Source organism: Camelus ferus, chromosome 11, assembly GCF_009834535.1.
Source record: "Camelus ferus isolate YT-003-E chromosome 11, BCGSAC_Cfer_1.0, whole genome shotgun sequence".
Taxonomy (NCBI): domain Eukaryota; kingdom Metazoa; phylum Chordata; class Mammalia; order Artiodactyla; family Camelidae; genus Camelus; species Camelus ferus.
Window position 1 is genome coordinate 61038270 of NC_045706.1, and position 17199 is coordinate 61055468.

Below are 17199 nucleotides of genomic sequence, written 5' to 3' on the forward strand. Positions count from 1 at the left end.
GGCCTGAAGCCACATTTAATCCCTCTGTCCCCTTCCCATGGCCTTGCCCCACCAGCCAGGGGATTCTCTAGTTACACGGGGGAGTGGCCACATTTTGGGCTTGTCTACACCACACATATTCACAATGTGCTAAACACTGCACTTTGCCATATGGGGCTATTACTTATCCCTCATTACGCTAAATTTATGTGTGTGGAAAGGAAGGCCCAGGGCAGTTAGACGCCTTGCTCAGAACCCTAAGGTTTAATGGCTTAGACTGGCAGGTTCCTGTTCTTGGTAGTGAAGGATTAGGGTGGTTAGACCAGTATCATCCAGGGCATCATCCCTCCTCCCACCCAGGATATGCAGTGCTACTCTGAGTAAGAAGTTGAGGGTGCCTAAGGCTCTCACCTTAGATACCCTGCATCATCAGGGGGCAGTGTGCAGCCTGGAGAGGAGGGTTTCCTTCCCCGCAGTTCAGGGGCAGGGTGAGGGGCTGGAAGGAAGCCACCCCCATCTTGTCTGTCGTTTGAGGTCCCTTGAACTGTACTCTGCAGAGAGTCACAGATGTGCCCCCAAGTGGGGCCCTGATGGGAAGGAGAGAGTCCCCTGACCTGCCAGCTTCACACACATTCTATTTAATTCTCATTAAAACACAATCCGTATGAAACAGCGGTAATTGTCTTTATTTTCAGAGAAGGACACAGTCTCAGTGTGGTTAAGGAATGTACCGGAGATCACCCTCTCCCTCCTGCTCTCCCCCACCCGCCCCCCAGCAAGGTGGGGCTGGTCCTCAGCTGTCCCTTCCTCTGTCAGACCTTGCGGCCTGCAGGAGTGGTGCTCTCGGGAGGGAGATGGCCGGGTCCACATGGGCTCAGAGCCTCCGGTGGGCACAGCTGCGTCCCTGCCCCTGCCGATGTTTGCAGCCCACGCACTTTCTTTGCAGGGCATGTCCAGGAGCCATGCCCGAGCGGAGGCCCACAGGGGCCACAGGCCAGCTGGCAAGGTGGCTACTGAAGTGTGGACCAGCCCCACCTGCAGTACTTCCCGCCCTCCGCTTCCCCTGTAACTGAAAGCTGCTGTTGGAGAGGGTTATGCCAAAGCAGGGCCCCCAGGATGACTGTGGAGGCATTAGGCTCTGCACCCTGTGACAGAGGATCTGCGGACCTCAGGAGTGGCCCTGGGACATGGAGAAAGGTGCTTCCCTCCTTTTACATCATCTCATCCATCTTGGCAGGAGCTGGGAGGGAGGGTCCCCTGGAGAGAGGTATCCGACCTTGACTGAGTTCACACCTCCAAGAACGGAAGCTCGCTACTCTTTCTGCTCCACCACCCTGCCTCTCCGTGCTGTTCCCCAGGGAGCACTGCTAACCTCACCCAGCCCTTCTCACCACCAACCCACCAACCTCAGCCTCCCAGGCCTTGGGGCCTCTCTCACCTCCTCCAGGGTTAAACAGAGCAGCATCTCACGCAGCATCTCCTGCTCAAGGAGAGGACATGCTTAGCTGTCTGGGGGTGACTGGCTGCAGGGTGACTTCTTTGGGGCATGAGCATCTGGCAGGGTGGGTGGCTGTAAGGAGCGCTGATGAGACAGCCTTCCCTGCACTCCCCCCCCCCCACCCGGTGGCCCCCCATGTGGTTGTAGTCGGGTCAGCCAGTTTTGCTCAACGTGAGCTGGCCGGGCATTCCTGCCACCAGTGATTGTTCTGACTGCGGGACTGACTCAGGGGGCCACAGTGACCTAATCACAGTCACTTCCCAGGTCCCAGCCAGGCCACATTTGATTGGTCCAAACAGAGATGGAGAGTAGGGAGCACCTGTGGGAGGCTGGACCTCAGGTGAGGGAGGACACTCAGGAGCCAGGCGGGGCCGTGTTCTGCTGTGAGTGCTGTGAGGCAGGGAAGGTGCCAGTCAGACTCTGATGGGAGGGGCAAGAGGGCAGCACCTCCTGCTCCCTTAGGGCATGTCGGCCACTCCCACCAAAACCTACCCAGGGAGGTGTGTGGGAGAAGCACCGAGGGTCCAGCTAGCCAGGGGGCTGAGGACACACCTCCCGTCCAGACCCTTCCTGGCACTTCACTAAGGACAGCAGAGAAAAGTCTCTTCTCCAGAAACTTTGTCTTCATCCTCTGCCCAGGGCTGCCTCCAAGATGTGGAAGCCACTGTGCCCAGACACCACCGCCAGCATGCGCCGTCCTCATTCAGTGTTTGCCCAGGGAGTTGGTCCTGGTTGTCGCTCAGGTATCTGAGGGTGCATATCAGATCCTTGGGTACCACTTCCCTACTTCATCCTCCCGGTTACCATCCGGGAGAGCTGAACATAGCTCCATCCAGTGCTTCCTGTGGAACTTGCGCTGGGACCACTGGCCTCCTGCGCTTTCCCAGCGGGCCTCCAACACCTGACCCTCAGGATGTCTCCCTGTTCCTGCCCATCTGCTTCTTCGGCCTCCCCCAGTGCCATCTCCTGGTACCCTCTGTCCTCTCGGTGTTGGGGGAAGGGCTTGCTGACTGTCTTCAAGGTGCTTGATGCTGCTCTCATGTCCCTTCTTCAACTAGAAGGTAAATTCTTCTCGGACCCTCCCTGGGGAGGAAGGGCCGAGGGTTCTCTGTACTTGGTAAGGGTGGGATATGGCCTTTGGAAATGGAAAAGCAACCCATCCTGGATGAGGAAGAATTTTGTAAGGGCCACCATCCGAAGGTCTTGCCGCGCCATCCTTCTGCCACCATGTTTGTCCCAGGTTCAGCTGGGGCCCAAATGGTTGTTCTGGGAGACACACAAATGCAGCATGTTCTTCCCCTCTTTCTGCCCATCCCCCCTTCCTTCTTCCGCACTCCTCACTAGGCAGCTGCCGCAGCTGTGGTTGACCTAGTACAATGACCAGAGGGCGGTCCACACCTTCCATCGCATAGCCCCATGCACTTGTGAAATGAACTTATGTTTTATTTTGGTTTCCCTTCAGGGGCAACATGCCCCACTGCTCGGCTGTGTCTGCTCCTGCTGGCACCACCCTGGACCCCTGCTCTCCATGCTGCCTGTCCTCGGGTTCTCACTGGGGGTCTGGCTCCTTGGCCTTGAGCCTGGCATCTCCCTGGGACTCAATGGCTTGGTGGCCACCTCTTTAGAACTATGTACCTGCCAGATGCTTTGGGAATCCTCCTTATTTTCTTCCTTTAACATTTATTTAATTTTTTTTCTTGCATGTGGATAACGGATTCATTTGGCTCTTATTGAGTTGTGAGACATGATCTAATTTTGTTTTTTCATATATATCTCTCTGGTTATCTTAACATCACTTTTTAGAAAAAGTGAAGTATGGTTGATGTACAATGTTGTGTTAGTTTCAGGTGAACAGCAAAGTGATTCAGTTATACACACACACACATATATATATATTATTTTTCAGATTCTTTTCCATTATAGGTTATTATAAGTTATTAAATATACGTCCCTTTATCATACAGTAGCAGTAGGCCCTTGTTTATCTATTTTACATGTAGTAGTGTGTAAATGTTAATCCCAAACTCCTAATTTACGCCCATCCCCACCCTTTCCTCTTTGGTAACCATAAGTTTGTTTTCTATGTCTGTAAGTCCGCTTCTGTTTTGTAAAAAATTTCATTTTTAACACCACTTCTTAATAGTCCATCTTTCCTCACTGATTGGAGATGTCAGTGTTAAGTATTCTAAATTCGTGTATGTAATTGAGGCTGTTTCTGGATCTTCTATTTTGTTCCATTGTTCTCTTTGTTTACCCATGTGTGGGCGCTGTTTCTATGACAGAAGAGTCAGAGTATGTTTTAGTTTCTGGTAGACCTAACCTTTTTTTCTTGCTCTCTCTTTCTCTTTTAAAAAAAGTTTTATTATGGAAAAATTTGGGTATATTCAAAGTAAACATGATGATATAATGAACCCGTATACCCATGGTTCAACTTCAACCTTGACTAACATTTTGTCATTTTTATTTCATTCATACCTCCACCCCTTCCCTTCTCAGTTGTTCATATAGTTTTTTTTAATGTAACATTTTATGAGTATTGAACTGCTCAAGTATTAACGGTATGATTAAAAAAATTTATTCCACCTGTGTAACCCATACCTCTATCAAGAAATGAAATATTTTCCTCACTTCAGTAAGTTCCTTTGTGCCCCTTCCCAGTCAATACCTTCTTCCCGGAGGCAACCACTGTTCTGATTTTTTTTTCTCCTTTAGATTAATTTTGTCTGTTGGAGAATTTCATATAAATGGAATCACAGAACTCATTTTTTGTGTGTGGCTTCCTGCTGTCCCTAAGGTCTGTGAGATTCATCCATGCTGAAGGGTGGCTTGATAGTAAGATCTTTTATTGCTGAGTAAAATCCCATTGTGTAAACATACCCTGATTTGAAACATACCATAATTATTCATTATCCAGCTGTTGGACATTTGGGTTGTTTCTGGTTATTAGCAGTCATGAATAAAGCTGTTATGAATGTTCATGCATGATCTTTGTGTGGACATGTGTTTTCATTCATTCATCTTGGGTAAGCACATGGGTAAGGAATTGCTGAGTCACATGATAAGCGTACGTTTTTAAGACACTGCCAAACTGTTTGCAAAAGTAGCTGTATCATTATATATTCCCACTAGCAATATAGGAGCATTCCAAGTTGCTCCAAATCCTATAAAATCTTTAAAACCTTAGCCATTCAAATGGGTGTATTGAGGAATTTCAATGTGGTGTTAATTTGCACTTACCTGGTAATTAACAATATTAAGCACCTTTTCATGTACTTTGGCCATTTGTGTATATTTATGTGTGTCTACATATATATGTAGACACATACATATGTATATTTTTATAAATTAAAATATATTTTTGGTATCTAAGTCTTTTGTTCATTTTTATTGCATTATTTAGCTTTTTTTTTTTTTGGAGATTCCTCAAAAGACTAAAAATTGATTTACCGTATGATCCAGTGGAGATCACTCCTGGGCATATATCCAGAGGGAAATTTAATTTGAAAAAATACATGCATCCCAATATTCATAGCAGCACTATATACAATAGCCAAGACATGGAAACAACTTAAATGTCCATCAACAGATGACTGGATAAAGAAGATGAGATATATTTGTACAACAGAATACTACTGAGCCATAAAAAATAATAAAATAATGCCATGTGCAGCAACATGGATGGACCTGAAGATTGTGATTATTTAGCTTTTAATTATTGATTTGTTGGTACTCTTTATTTGTTCTGGATCCTTCCTTGGTCAGATATAGGGTTTGTGTGTGTTTTATCCCAGTCTGTGACTTGCCTTTTCATTTCCTAACAGTTGGAAATGTTTTCTTTTATAAAAGTTATTGCTCTCTGTGTCCTGTCCAAGAATCCTTTCCCTACTCTCAGGTTGCCTTGATACTCCTCTGTTTCTCTTAGAAGCATAATGGCTTTAGCTTTTTCATTTCAATCTAAGAAATACTTTGATTTTTCTTTTTTGTACATGGTATGAGGTAGGAGTTGAGACTAATTTATTTTTGTCATGGATATCCATGTTGTTTCAACACTGTCTCTCTTTCTAAATTGAAGTATAGTTGATTTACAACGTTGTGTTAATTTCTGGTGTACAGCATAGTGATTCAGTTGTACATATATGTTCTTTTCATGTTCTTTTTTATTATAGGTTATTACAAGATATTGAATAGAGTTCCCTGTGCTACACAGTAGGACCTTGTTGTTTATCTATTCAACACCATTTCTTGAAAAGGCTTTGGTTTCTCATGAATCTTTTTAAAGAATATTTCCTTTTGCTTTCTTATTACCAGAAGCTGCACTCACTCCACTTTCAAGCCTGCTCCTCAGTGATGTCCTTACTGTGGCCCCATGAGATCTCCCCCAAAGCTGAGAATCTTTAGGGAGGACTAATTTCTATCAGTGCCACATCAATGGTGTGAAGGCATAAAGGCGCTCAGAATTAAACGGAAGTGTCAGCTGTCTATTCCTACTTCCCTAAAATAAAACCGTTTTGGTATGACAGGTGTGTGGCTGTGTATAGAGGCTGAGATCTGTATGGTGTGTGTGTGTGTTGTGTGTGTGATGTCTGTGAACTCCCCATGGACAGACTGGATCTTATCACCCCAGGCATTTCACACAGTGTCAGTCACATGGTGGTGCTGAGGGGACAGGAGTGGAATAAATGAAAGTGTCAATCATGAGAGCCCTTATCCAATGCCTTACTGAAGCTTCCATCCCTAGTGATACAGTATCTTCTCATCCACCAAAGATAAGTGAGCTTAGCCTAAATGTTGTTCTTAGGTTGCAAGCTCCTTGGAAAGCGTTCTTATTTATTACTTGTGCCTGCGGGACCCAGCTTAGGACTTGGTCCTGGTGAATCATTATGGTGATTGAAATGGGTCGAATGGCCTGCATTTAGCTGAATAGTAGCTTGTAAGCATTCTTTTATCTTCTCGAAGGGCTTTTTTATTTTTTAGCTTTATGTCAGTACGACCAATTGGAGTTGAAGATTTTACCCTCCAGTTATCTTTTGAAAATTAGGGAGGTGTTTACCCATTTGTAATTTTCCAATTCTCTCTCCCAAGACTTCTCCAAGTCTCCCCGTGTCACCAGCAGTAGTGAGCATTGTTCCTGTGGGCTCCAGGTGCCCTGGGAGGTGTTGTCCATTTGCTCCCGGACTCACATCCTCTGTTTCTGGGGAAATATTGTTTGGATTCCCTCTCTTTTGCTAGAGTTTATCATAATCCTCACAGGGAATGTGGAAACCCAACTAGTTCCAAGGAAGTTGTTTTCTCTCCATGTTTTTAAAAAACATCCCCTTGTTACGTAAACAATCTTCCTTCTTCTTGACCCCAAATTTCCGTAATAATGAACTGGGAAATTGTTTATGACGAATTAAGTGAAAAAAGACCCTCAAGAGGTTATGAAGCAGAATTTATGTCCTGATTTTAAATTTATTTAAAAAAATTAAGATCAAAGAAATATACTCAGGTAAATATGGAATAAAAGAATGAATTGCTGTCCTCACCATGGCTATGGCTTAGCTGTTTAGGGTATTCAGGGTATTGATAATTTTATTTTATTTCCTATTCCTCATACTTTTTTGCATCGCATATAAAATTAACATGGTTTATTTTGAAAGTCAGGAAACTACTGTTAACTTTTTTTTTTTTTGGTATATTGTTCTTAGATCATAAGCTCTCTGAAGGCAGAGCTGGTAGCCTACCACAGTGCATTCTCCCCCAATGATAGGTTAAGGCTGACACATGACAGGGCTGCACATCCCAGCCTTCCTTGACGTTAGATATGGCCATGTGATTACAATGGAATATGAGCCAAAGTGATACATGCCACCTATGAGCTGAGCTTCTAGGAGTGGACATGTGCCTTGTTCTCTCTCTTTCACCTTTTGCTGATTGGATGCAGATGACAACAAGACTCTAAGGGACAAAGGAGTTTGAGTTCCTGAATCATTATATATGGGAGAATCACCTGCCCACTGGAACAGCTGTTGTAGGAAATAATTCTACAGAAGCTTCGCCTTAATTCGTCTCTGTTTCTCTAGAGTCTAGCTGGGATCTGGCCCAGAATAGATGCTTAGGGTGAGTTTGTTCATCAGAACTGAACTTCAGCTTTCCTGACATCTGCATCACAAAGCTATACATAAAGTATCGCAACTTTTTATTGCTCCTTTGAGTTAATATAGTACTATTTCGTGTAAAATGCGAAAAGCTTGCAATAGCATGTTTCCACGTACTCCCTCATCTTTTGTGTGGTTGTTTTCATATATGTTCCATCTATGACTGTATGAACTGGAGATGGTATAAACTCCAGTTCAGAAAAGTACAGCACGACACTTTTTGCTTTAAACAGTTACAGTCTTTTAAAGAACTAAGACAAAGCACATAGTTTATATTTGCCCACATATTAGCCATTAATTGTGCCGTTCTTTCCTTTCCTTCTTTTCTTAGATCTGTGTTCTCAGCCTCAAAAACATCCTTTAGAATTTCTTATAGTGCAAGTCTTCCGAATGATTTCAGCTGTCTTTAATCTGGAAATAATTTTATTTCATCTCATATTTTTAAGGACATTTGGGTTAACATTTTCTTTCTTTTAGCATGTCAGAGATCTCTTTCCATTGGCTTAGGACTTCCATTGTTTCTGATAAAACTTCTGCCTAATTTTGTTTTTGTTCCCCAATTTGTAATTTCTTCTCTCTGGCTGTTTTTAAGATAATTATATATTTTTAAAATTTTTAGGAGCTTGACTGTGATGTGCCTAAGTGTAGTTTTCTATCCATCTTGTCCTTCTTGGACTTTACGAAGCTTACTGTATCTGCAATTTACTGATTTTCAACTAACTTTGCAAGTTTCAAACATTTTTCTTCAATATTTTTTACTGTTCTCTTCTCTTTCTCTTTTTGTTTTTTTCCCTCTCTGGGACCCCAGTTATTCATATATTATACCATTTAATGTTGTCTCAAAGGCAACTGAGTGTGTGTCTTTGTCTTGTCTTTTTTCTCTCTGCCCTTCAGGTTGAATAATTTCTGTTGATCAATCTTCAAGTTCACTAACGATTTTTTTTTTGAATTTGCAGTCATCGATCTGCTGTTGGTCTATCAGTAAAATTTTCATTTTAGATATGCTTTTCACTTTCATCCAAATATTATATTTTCTATTTACTTCCTAAAATTCCCCCCTTTTGATTATTATGGCTATCTTTTAAGTCCTTGAATATATTTCTAATAGCTGTTTTACAGAACTGATGTGATAATTCCAACATCTGCTTATCTTGGGGTCTGTTTCTATTGATAGTTATTTTTCTTCTTATGGGTCACATTTTTTCTGTTCCTTCAGATTTCTACTAATTTTAGTTTTATGCTGGATGTCACATTAAAGGGATGTAGCATTATGCTTTCTTCCTTCAAAAGATGATGAGTTCTTTCCTGTTGACAATTAAATTACCAGAATATCCTTTTGATTCTGCCAGGCTTGCTTTTATTCTTTGTTAGGGCTCTTCTATTTCAAGCTTGAACTTGTTCTAGTTCGTGGCTCCTACTCTAGGCTGCAGTTCTTATTTCTCAGGTTTGGCATTTCCAGAGTTTAGGATGAAATTCCAAGATGCTCAGCGATGTCTCTCCACTCTGGATGGTGTGGAACATCAACATTCCTAACATTGCCCAATCTCTATCACTCCACCCAGTTCTCAGCCTTGGAGCAGGTGATCTCTGCTAGGTCTCTTGGGGTCTTACCCCATGCACATACAGGTCCTTCGCCAAGGACATACACAGTGAATTCCCACAAAACACACTCTTTCATGCCACTGCCCTGAAAATTCTAACCCCTCAGGAAGCCTGGAACTCTCTGACTTACACCTTTTTTGTTCAAGGATATTACTGCCTTTGGGGAGTCCACCTCCCTGTACCACAGCAGGAAAGCACCCCTAAGAAGAAAGCCAGAGCAACTGTGGGGCTCACCTTGTGGTCTTATGCTGCCGGCTGTTGAATACCTGAAAACAGTTGTCTCATATATTACCCTATTTTAGAATTGCTTTCAGTGGGAGCTTATCTCCTGTCATAACTGGAAGCACAAGTATAATTGCTATTTTTTGATATTTTTTAAAAATCACAGAATCTCACATTTCCCCTCAACAAAAATACACATTTACATGAGCAGTTCACAGTTGTCCTGGTTGCTTTGATGTCTTAGCATGGGCAACTCTTTCAGTAATGATAATAACAACTCACAATGGTACAGTCATTTTTAGCATTTAAAAATCCTCTTGTAAATATTGCTTGATTTGTTCCCTACAACATTGCAATAGTCTCATCCTACAAATAAGAACCAGACTTAAAGATAACTCCTTCAGTGTAGTAATGAGAATTTCAACCCAGATTTTCAACCTAAGAGCCCAGACTCTCCTAACCTATCATTTTAGTCAACAAAAGCAGGTATCTCCTTAGGGAAGAGTCTTACATCAGACACTGAGAAAATTAACATATTTCACCATAATGGCACACACTATAGCATAACAGCTCTTGAATAGAGTATAACCATGGATCTTAATTTGTTGCTTTAAAAAAATGGAGCCCACTGTGGCTTGACAAGGTGATACCTGTGTTGCTGTACACACCTGCTGCACATCTCAGGATGATCTGTGGTGCCCTCCTCTGCAGAGCCCCTCCAGTTTCCATTCTAGCTTCCTTTCTACCCATGGCCAATGGAATGAGACATGAGAACTTGAAAAGGGATGTTGGTACCTCTGACTCATGTTGGGGAGTGGGCGTGGCGTTGACATGAGTCTGTGACTAGATCTTAATCTGGGCAGGTCTCCTAGTTCAAAAAAGTACAGTGTGACACTTTTTGCTTTAAACACTTACAATCTTTTAAAGAAATTAAGACAAGAAAAATTATATAGTTTATATTGGCTCACATATTAGCCATTAATAGTACTCTCTTTTCCTTAGATCTATGTTTCCTTCCGGTCTTTTCCCATTAGCCTCAAAAACACCCTTTAGAATTTCTTATAGTGCATGTCTTCTGGAGATGAATGATTTCAGCTGTCATGTATCCGGAAATAACTTTATTTCATCTCATTTTTTAAGAATAATTGGGTTAACAATTTTTTTCTTTTAGCATGTTAGAGATCTCTTTCCATTGGCTTAGGACTTCCATGGTCTCTGAGAAAACTTCTGCCTAATTTTGTTTTTGTTCCCCAATATATAATTTCTTAGGTGCTGAGCTAGCTTGAAGCATCAGGCATTCATGTTAATCACTGCTCTTCCTCATGTTACACAGGGAGCTATTGTGTTTGAATGGACATGCTGGCTGGTCCTACATGGATGATGCTATGGATAGAGGATATGAAACAATTCAACCTAGTAAACCCAAAGAAATATGAATCTTGATACTGAATTCCAGAGAACTTTATTCCATTACTTTAGCTTTTCTTTTAACATCACTTTGATATTACCCACTCTTGGCCATCTGATCTTTAAAGACTCCCTTGATCAGTGGTACAAGTTAGGTCTGAGGATGGAGGAGGAAGAAATCCAGATGGGAAGCTCCCCTCTGGACCCAGAAGCTCAGGGAAGAAGATGATGAAGTCATGCAGTGTCCGTGGATGTATTTAGACACACCTCTAGTTAAATTCACCCAAACACCATTATTATCTTTATTTTACCAAAGGCTCAGAGAGAAGCATGGGACCCAGGGAAGCAAAGTCCAGCCCAATAGCACGGGGGTGAACTCTGTGTCCACTCTTATTAGCTTTCCCTCTTTGTCCTTGGCCCCCACCCAGCACTGCCTGACTGTGCTGCCCTAAGTGGCCTTTCTACAGGGCCCAGGTCACCCACTAGAACTCAGGCAGCTCTGCTGATGGCCAGGAAGTGGGCAGAATCAGGCGTCTACAGACTCTCCACTTCTGCTTTCTCCAGGAAGTGAGCAGACACCCAGCTCAAGTGATTCATAGTGAAACGCTGTTAAAGACTGAAGGTTCTGGGCCGGGTCCTCGTCCCCTGAGCTGGAGGGGTTTGGCTGGGGATGGGGGGTCCCACGCCATCCAAGGTCTGGTGGCCCTGACTGACACACTCCAGGTAGGTCACTTTGCTCTTGGCCACACCAAGCCAGGCCAGAAGTGGGCATGGGGGTCCCATCTTCCAGGGCAGGCCGACTGGCCACCTCCTGGAGAGCTGAGCCTGGGAGTCCATGTGAGCTCCAGTGCCTGATCTGGGTTCGTGGATGTGGGAGAGGAGGTAAGATGAGGAGCAGGAAGCATGTGCAGGGCCACTCCAATGTCTGGGTCTGCCAGGGTGTCTGTCTGTCCCTGTTGGGTTGTGCCAAGCCAGGGCAGGCTCAAGCACTGTACCTCTTCCTTAGGTCAAGCCTGTTCTCAGGGTTCTGCTAAGAAAAATAACCTGTCCCACCTAGGAGAGGCTGGACCTGGGCCTGTCTGTGCCCATTGTCCAGGGATGGAGAGAGGGGGTTGGCTGTGAGATTCCCCTGCCCAGCCCCCACGTGGCGGGGGCCACTTCCGAACTGGTCACTGAGAGAGCTGGTTCTGTCCTGGCCCTGTGGTCATTCCTGAGGGGTTGGTAAGTAAGTACCCCCTGAGGGCCTCCCATTCCTCATCTGAATTATCACATCAAACTTTAGAAATGTCAATATTTTCTAAATCAGCAGGATCACCTGGTTTGAGAATTAGCTCTTCTTTCCCCACCTAAAATTGCACCGTATAGAACGCTGCACCAATCCTTTGGGCCAACCTCTCTGAAGCATGAGGAACTGATCTGGCAACTAAGAATTTCATGTATTACCATTTCCAGGGAAAGTGTCCATTTTAATTTGATTTTCTGCATAGTCATCCTTTGAAGTGTTCAAGGAATATTTATTGAGAGACAGTTCCTGCCAGGTGCTGTTTGAGACAGTAGAGTCAGTGGACAGGGGTGGGTGGTGCTTGGCGCCATGGGTGCCAGAAGGTTGGAGCTCAGAGGGTAGGAAGCAGGGGTCAGGAGGCCCCAGAAGGCACATATCTTCTAAGTGGAGACCTGAAGGAAGGGAAGGCCTGAGCTGTGTCCATTTCTGAGAAGCGTTCTTTGCGGGGTGGATCTGAGGAGGCCAAGTGCAGAGGAGGAGGCCAGAGTGGCAGACTAGGAGGAGGAGGGTGCCAGGTGACCCGGCCAGAGGGCGGTGGAGTGGGGTCAGGCCTGGAAGGGTCTTCCTGTCCAATGTGAGGACCTGTGCCGTAGCCCTTCAGACTTGGGAAGCTTTGAAATGTTGAGTGGACAGAAAACAGGACTTGGAGAACGTGTATACGTATAAGGAATGAAAATGGCATGAGCCCTGTGTGTGCAGCCACCTCAGTGTTTTTTTTACAGATTATCAGCATCATTGAAGTTGTCTATGTGCTTGTCTCTTTCTTTGGAGAAAATGGTTGTCCTGAATTTTGGGCTTACTTGTTCCTGTATAGTTCGACCTTGTCTATTTAAACGGCTAAATATGTGTTTTTTGGTTTTGCATGGTTTTGAGCTTTGTAAATAGGAATTAAATATTCTTTTAAGACTTGCTTAATTTGCTCAGAATTATGTTTCTGAAATTCCTTCATATTGTTGCATGTGCTTTGAATTCATTCATGTTTATTGCTGTATAGTATTCTGTTACATGAATTACCTATGTGTACTCCTCCAGTATACTGCCAGTGGACACTTGGGATATTTCTACTTTTTTTTTTTTTTGTATTATAAGGTGCCAGGTGCTGCTGGCACTTGTAAGTGCTGACAGGATTCTCCTTGTACATATATCTTGGGGCATGTGTGCAAGAATTTCCTACAGTATAAACCCAAGAAGTAGGATTGGTGGGTTGTAGGGTATACAAATCTTTAGCCTTCCTGGATGATCTCAAAACTTTTTCCAAACCAGTTGTACCACTTTACCCACCCATCAGCATATGTAAAAGTTTCTGTGGCACCGCATCTTCACCAAGATTTGATACTGTTGGAGTTTTGATTTTTACCAATTCCGTGCAAATCAAAAGCCATCTATGTTTTGAATATGCATTTCCTGAATTACTAAGGTTGGACGTCTCTTTATATGCTCATTGACCATTCTAAATTCTTTCTCCCGGTCAAACATTTTTTTCTCTTTGAAGGCATTTGTATTTTATCCTGTTGGTTTTCTGTAATTCAGTATGTATTTGGATGTTAATTCTTTGTTATTTGTGTATGTTGTAAATATTTTTCTCTTGTTTCTGCCTTGTCTCCTTATGGTCCTTGTGATTTCTATTAGTGATTGAATTTCTTAATTTCAAATAAGCTTAATTTATCCATACGTTCCTTTATGATATATACGTGTTATGCATTGTCTGAGAGATTCTCCTCCACCCTAATTTCATAAAATTATTCTCTTACGTGATTAAAATTTTAAAAATAATTTGCCTTCCATATTTAAGTCTTTAGTCCTACCTAGAAATGATTTTTCTGTGTGGTGTGAGATAAGGGGTAATGTTTTATTTTATTTTATTTTTCCTATATGGATAACCAAGAGTCTTCGCTCCATGAATCAAAAAGGGCATTTTTCAGCCACTAATCTACAACAGCTCTGTTGTAAATCAAGTTGTCATGTATAGTGGGTCTGTTCCTGGGCTCTCTCTTCTGTCAGTTTGTTTATCTCTTTGCCAACACTAAATAATATATTTTTTAACATTTTTATTGATTTCTAATCATTTTACAATGTTGTGTCAAATTCCAGTGTAGAGCACAATTTTTCAGTTATACATGAACATATATGTATTCATTGTCACATTTTTTTCTCTGTGAGCTACCATAAGATCTTGGATATATTTCCCTGTGCTATACAGCATAATCTTGTTTATCTATTCTACAATTTTGAAATCCCAGTCTATCTCTTCCCACCCCCTACCCCCTTGGCAACCACAAGTTTATATTCTATGTCTGTGAGTCTATTTCTGTTTTGTATTTATGCTTTGTTTGGTTTTTTTTTTAGGAATCCATATATGAGCAATCTCATATGGTATTTTTCTTTCTCTTTCTGGCTTACTTCACTTAGAATGACATTCCCTAGGAGCATCCATGTTGCTGCAAATGGAGTTATGTTGTCTGTTTTTATGGATGAGTAGTATTCCATTGTATAAATATACCACATCTTCTTTATCCAGTCATCTGTTGATGGACATTTAGGCTGTTTCATGTCTTGGCTATTGTAAATAGTGCTGCTATGAACATTGGGGCGCAGGTGTCATCCTGAAGTAGGGTTCCTTCTGGATATATGCCCAGGAGTGGGATTCCTAGGTCATATGGTAAGTCTATTTCTAGTCTTTTGAGGAATCTCCATACTGTTTTCCACTGTGGCTGCACCAAACTGCATTCCCACCAGCAGTGTAGGAGGGTTCCCTTTTCTCCACAGCCTCTCCAGCATTTGTCATTTGTGGATTTTTGAATGATGGCCATTCTGACTGGTGTGAGGTGATACCTCATTGTAGTTTTGATTTGCATTTCTCTGATAATTAGTGATATTGAGCATTTTTTCATGTGCCTCTTGTGTATTTGTATGTCTTCCTTGGAGAATTGCTTGTTTAGGTCTTCTGCCCATTTTTGGATTGGGTTGTTTATTTTTTTCTTATTGAGTCATATGAGCTGCTTATATACCAACACTAAATAATATTATTAACTAGGGGCTTATAATAAAATTTGAAATCTGGAAAGAACCTCCTCTTTTTTTTTTATTCTTTCATTCTGTCTTGACAGTCTTGGTTCTTTCTTCCTTTACATGAATTTCAGAATCAGCTTATCAGATTCAACAAAAAAGTTATGTTCAGATTTTTATAGCAAATATAATTTGGAGAGAAGTGATACCTTTATGAAAACGATTCCTCCAATTCATGAACATGGTTTGTCTCCTTATTTATTTAGGTCTTCCTTAAAGTATTCAAATAAAATTTTATAATTTTCTTTATTAAATTAGTGCATATTTTGCCTATATTTATTCCTAAATGGCTTATATTTTGATATTATTGCAATTATTTTAAAAAATACGTTTTTTTGACCCTTGCTGATGTATGCTCCCATTTTAAAGAAAAATCACTTTCTATGGGTAACAAACAAAGAAGAAAGACTATCAGTTAAGAGGCTGTTGTAATGGGTCCAGGCTAGAGGTAGTGATGGCTTGCCCCAAAGTCATAGTAGTAGGGATAATGAGAGGTGGTCAGAGTGGTGAGATTCAGGGTGTTTTTTGAGAGGCATTTGATAATAATGTAAGTGTAGGATATAGGAGAGAGAGGTTCAAGATGACTCCAGAGCAACAGGAGAATGGAACTGTCATTTACTGAGCTGGGTCCCCTGAGCTGGGTCAAGGGTAGAAAAAGCATATTTACAAGGTGGTGATCATCCAGAATATTGGTTTGAACATACATGAAGGTGGAGATGCCTATAAAATATCAAATAGAGGAAAGAATTCTTGGCACTCTCTGCTCACAAGTGGCCTTCATGGTAGACAAGTAAGGCAACTTGGCCCCTTGGGTCAGGGAGGGAGTGCTGTCAGACCCAAGCCAGACCCACAGTGAGGCCAAATAAACCAAAATGTTGGAGTCCGGAGCAGAGGAAGGTGTGTTAATTGAGGAGGTTCCAACTTGGAAGATGGGAGATCTAGACTCGTCTCAAATGCTTCTTGCTGCTGGCCAGGACACAAGGTTTTTAAAGGCAAAAAGGGTAAAGGGGAGAGGGTCCAAAGGATGCATGATCAGCTTGTGGACCTTATTGGGATTGATTAGTAGTGGAGTGATGTTTTGGAAATCTCAATCATCAACCTTCTGGTTCCAGCCAGTCTGGGGTCTATGTGCTATGATCAGCATGTAGTCACCATCCTCTACCCGTGTGGGGATCTTAGTTTCTGCAGAAGGACTCAGAGATACACATCAGATTGTTACTCTATAACCCTTCAAGAAGAACAGAGTCCTGTGACTCTACTGTCCTGATTTTTAACTGCTTGAGCCTGCTCTTTGGAACTCAAAGAAGGCCAAAGAGACTAAAACCTTTTACCCCCTATAAATAAGACATGAGAGACATGGAGGGTGTGTTTTGCTGTTGTTGTTGCTGTTGTTGTTTTAACCCAGGAAGACCCTGCAGGGTCCTGCTTGGATTCAGTCCCCCCTTTCTTTTGTTACTGCTCATTCCTGAGGGGAACAGGTGTGGGACAAGAAAGGGAATAAAGTTTTAGATAGAGAGGTCATTCATAATCAATTCCACAGAGGAACTCAGTTTTAGGGGGACTCGGTTTCAGGAGGGGAGATAGTTTGTGCAGGAAGGGAAGGGGGAAGATGTGCTCTTCAGAGTTCCTTGAGCTACACTACAGAGCTCATGTCCACTTTATTTACAACTAGGGCTTTGCTTTTGTTGTCTCCCTCCAAGGGCTGCAAACCATCAAAATGCACCTGAACTTGCATCCAAAATTATGTCTCCAGGCCACAAGTCTAAGCCCTTTGCACCTGGTAAATGCTTAAGTCTCAAATTCCAGACCTGTGTTATTCAATGCAATAGCCTGCAGCCATCCCTGAAAAGTAGCCAGTCCGAATTGAGATGTCCTATAAGTTGTAAAATGCACATCAGATTTCAAAGATATTAACAACAAAAGACATGTCAAATATCTCACCTCGTTAATACTGAAAATACTGATTACCTATTGAAATGAAAATATCTTGGATATATTGGGTTAAA

At 42.5% G+C, this 17199-nt stretch overlaps 1 protein-coding gene across 1 annotated transcript in view; it reads left to right on the top strand.

Moving 5' to 3' along the window:
• Window positions 1–11443: 11443 nt before the first annotated feature.
• Window positions 11444–17199, top strand: part of WDFY4 (WDFY family member 4) — a 267578-nt gene continuing 261822 nt past the window's right edge. The window contains 1 exon segment of the mRNA XM_014562645.2: window positions 11444–11568. The gene's annotated coding sequence lies outside the window, so the exon portion shown is untranslated.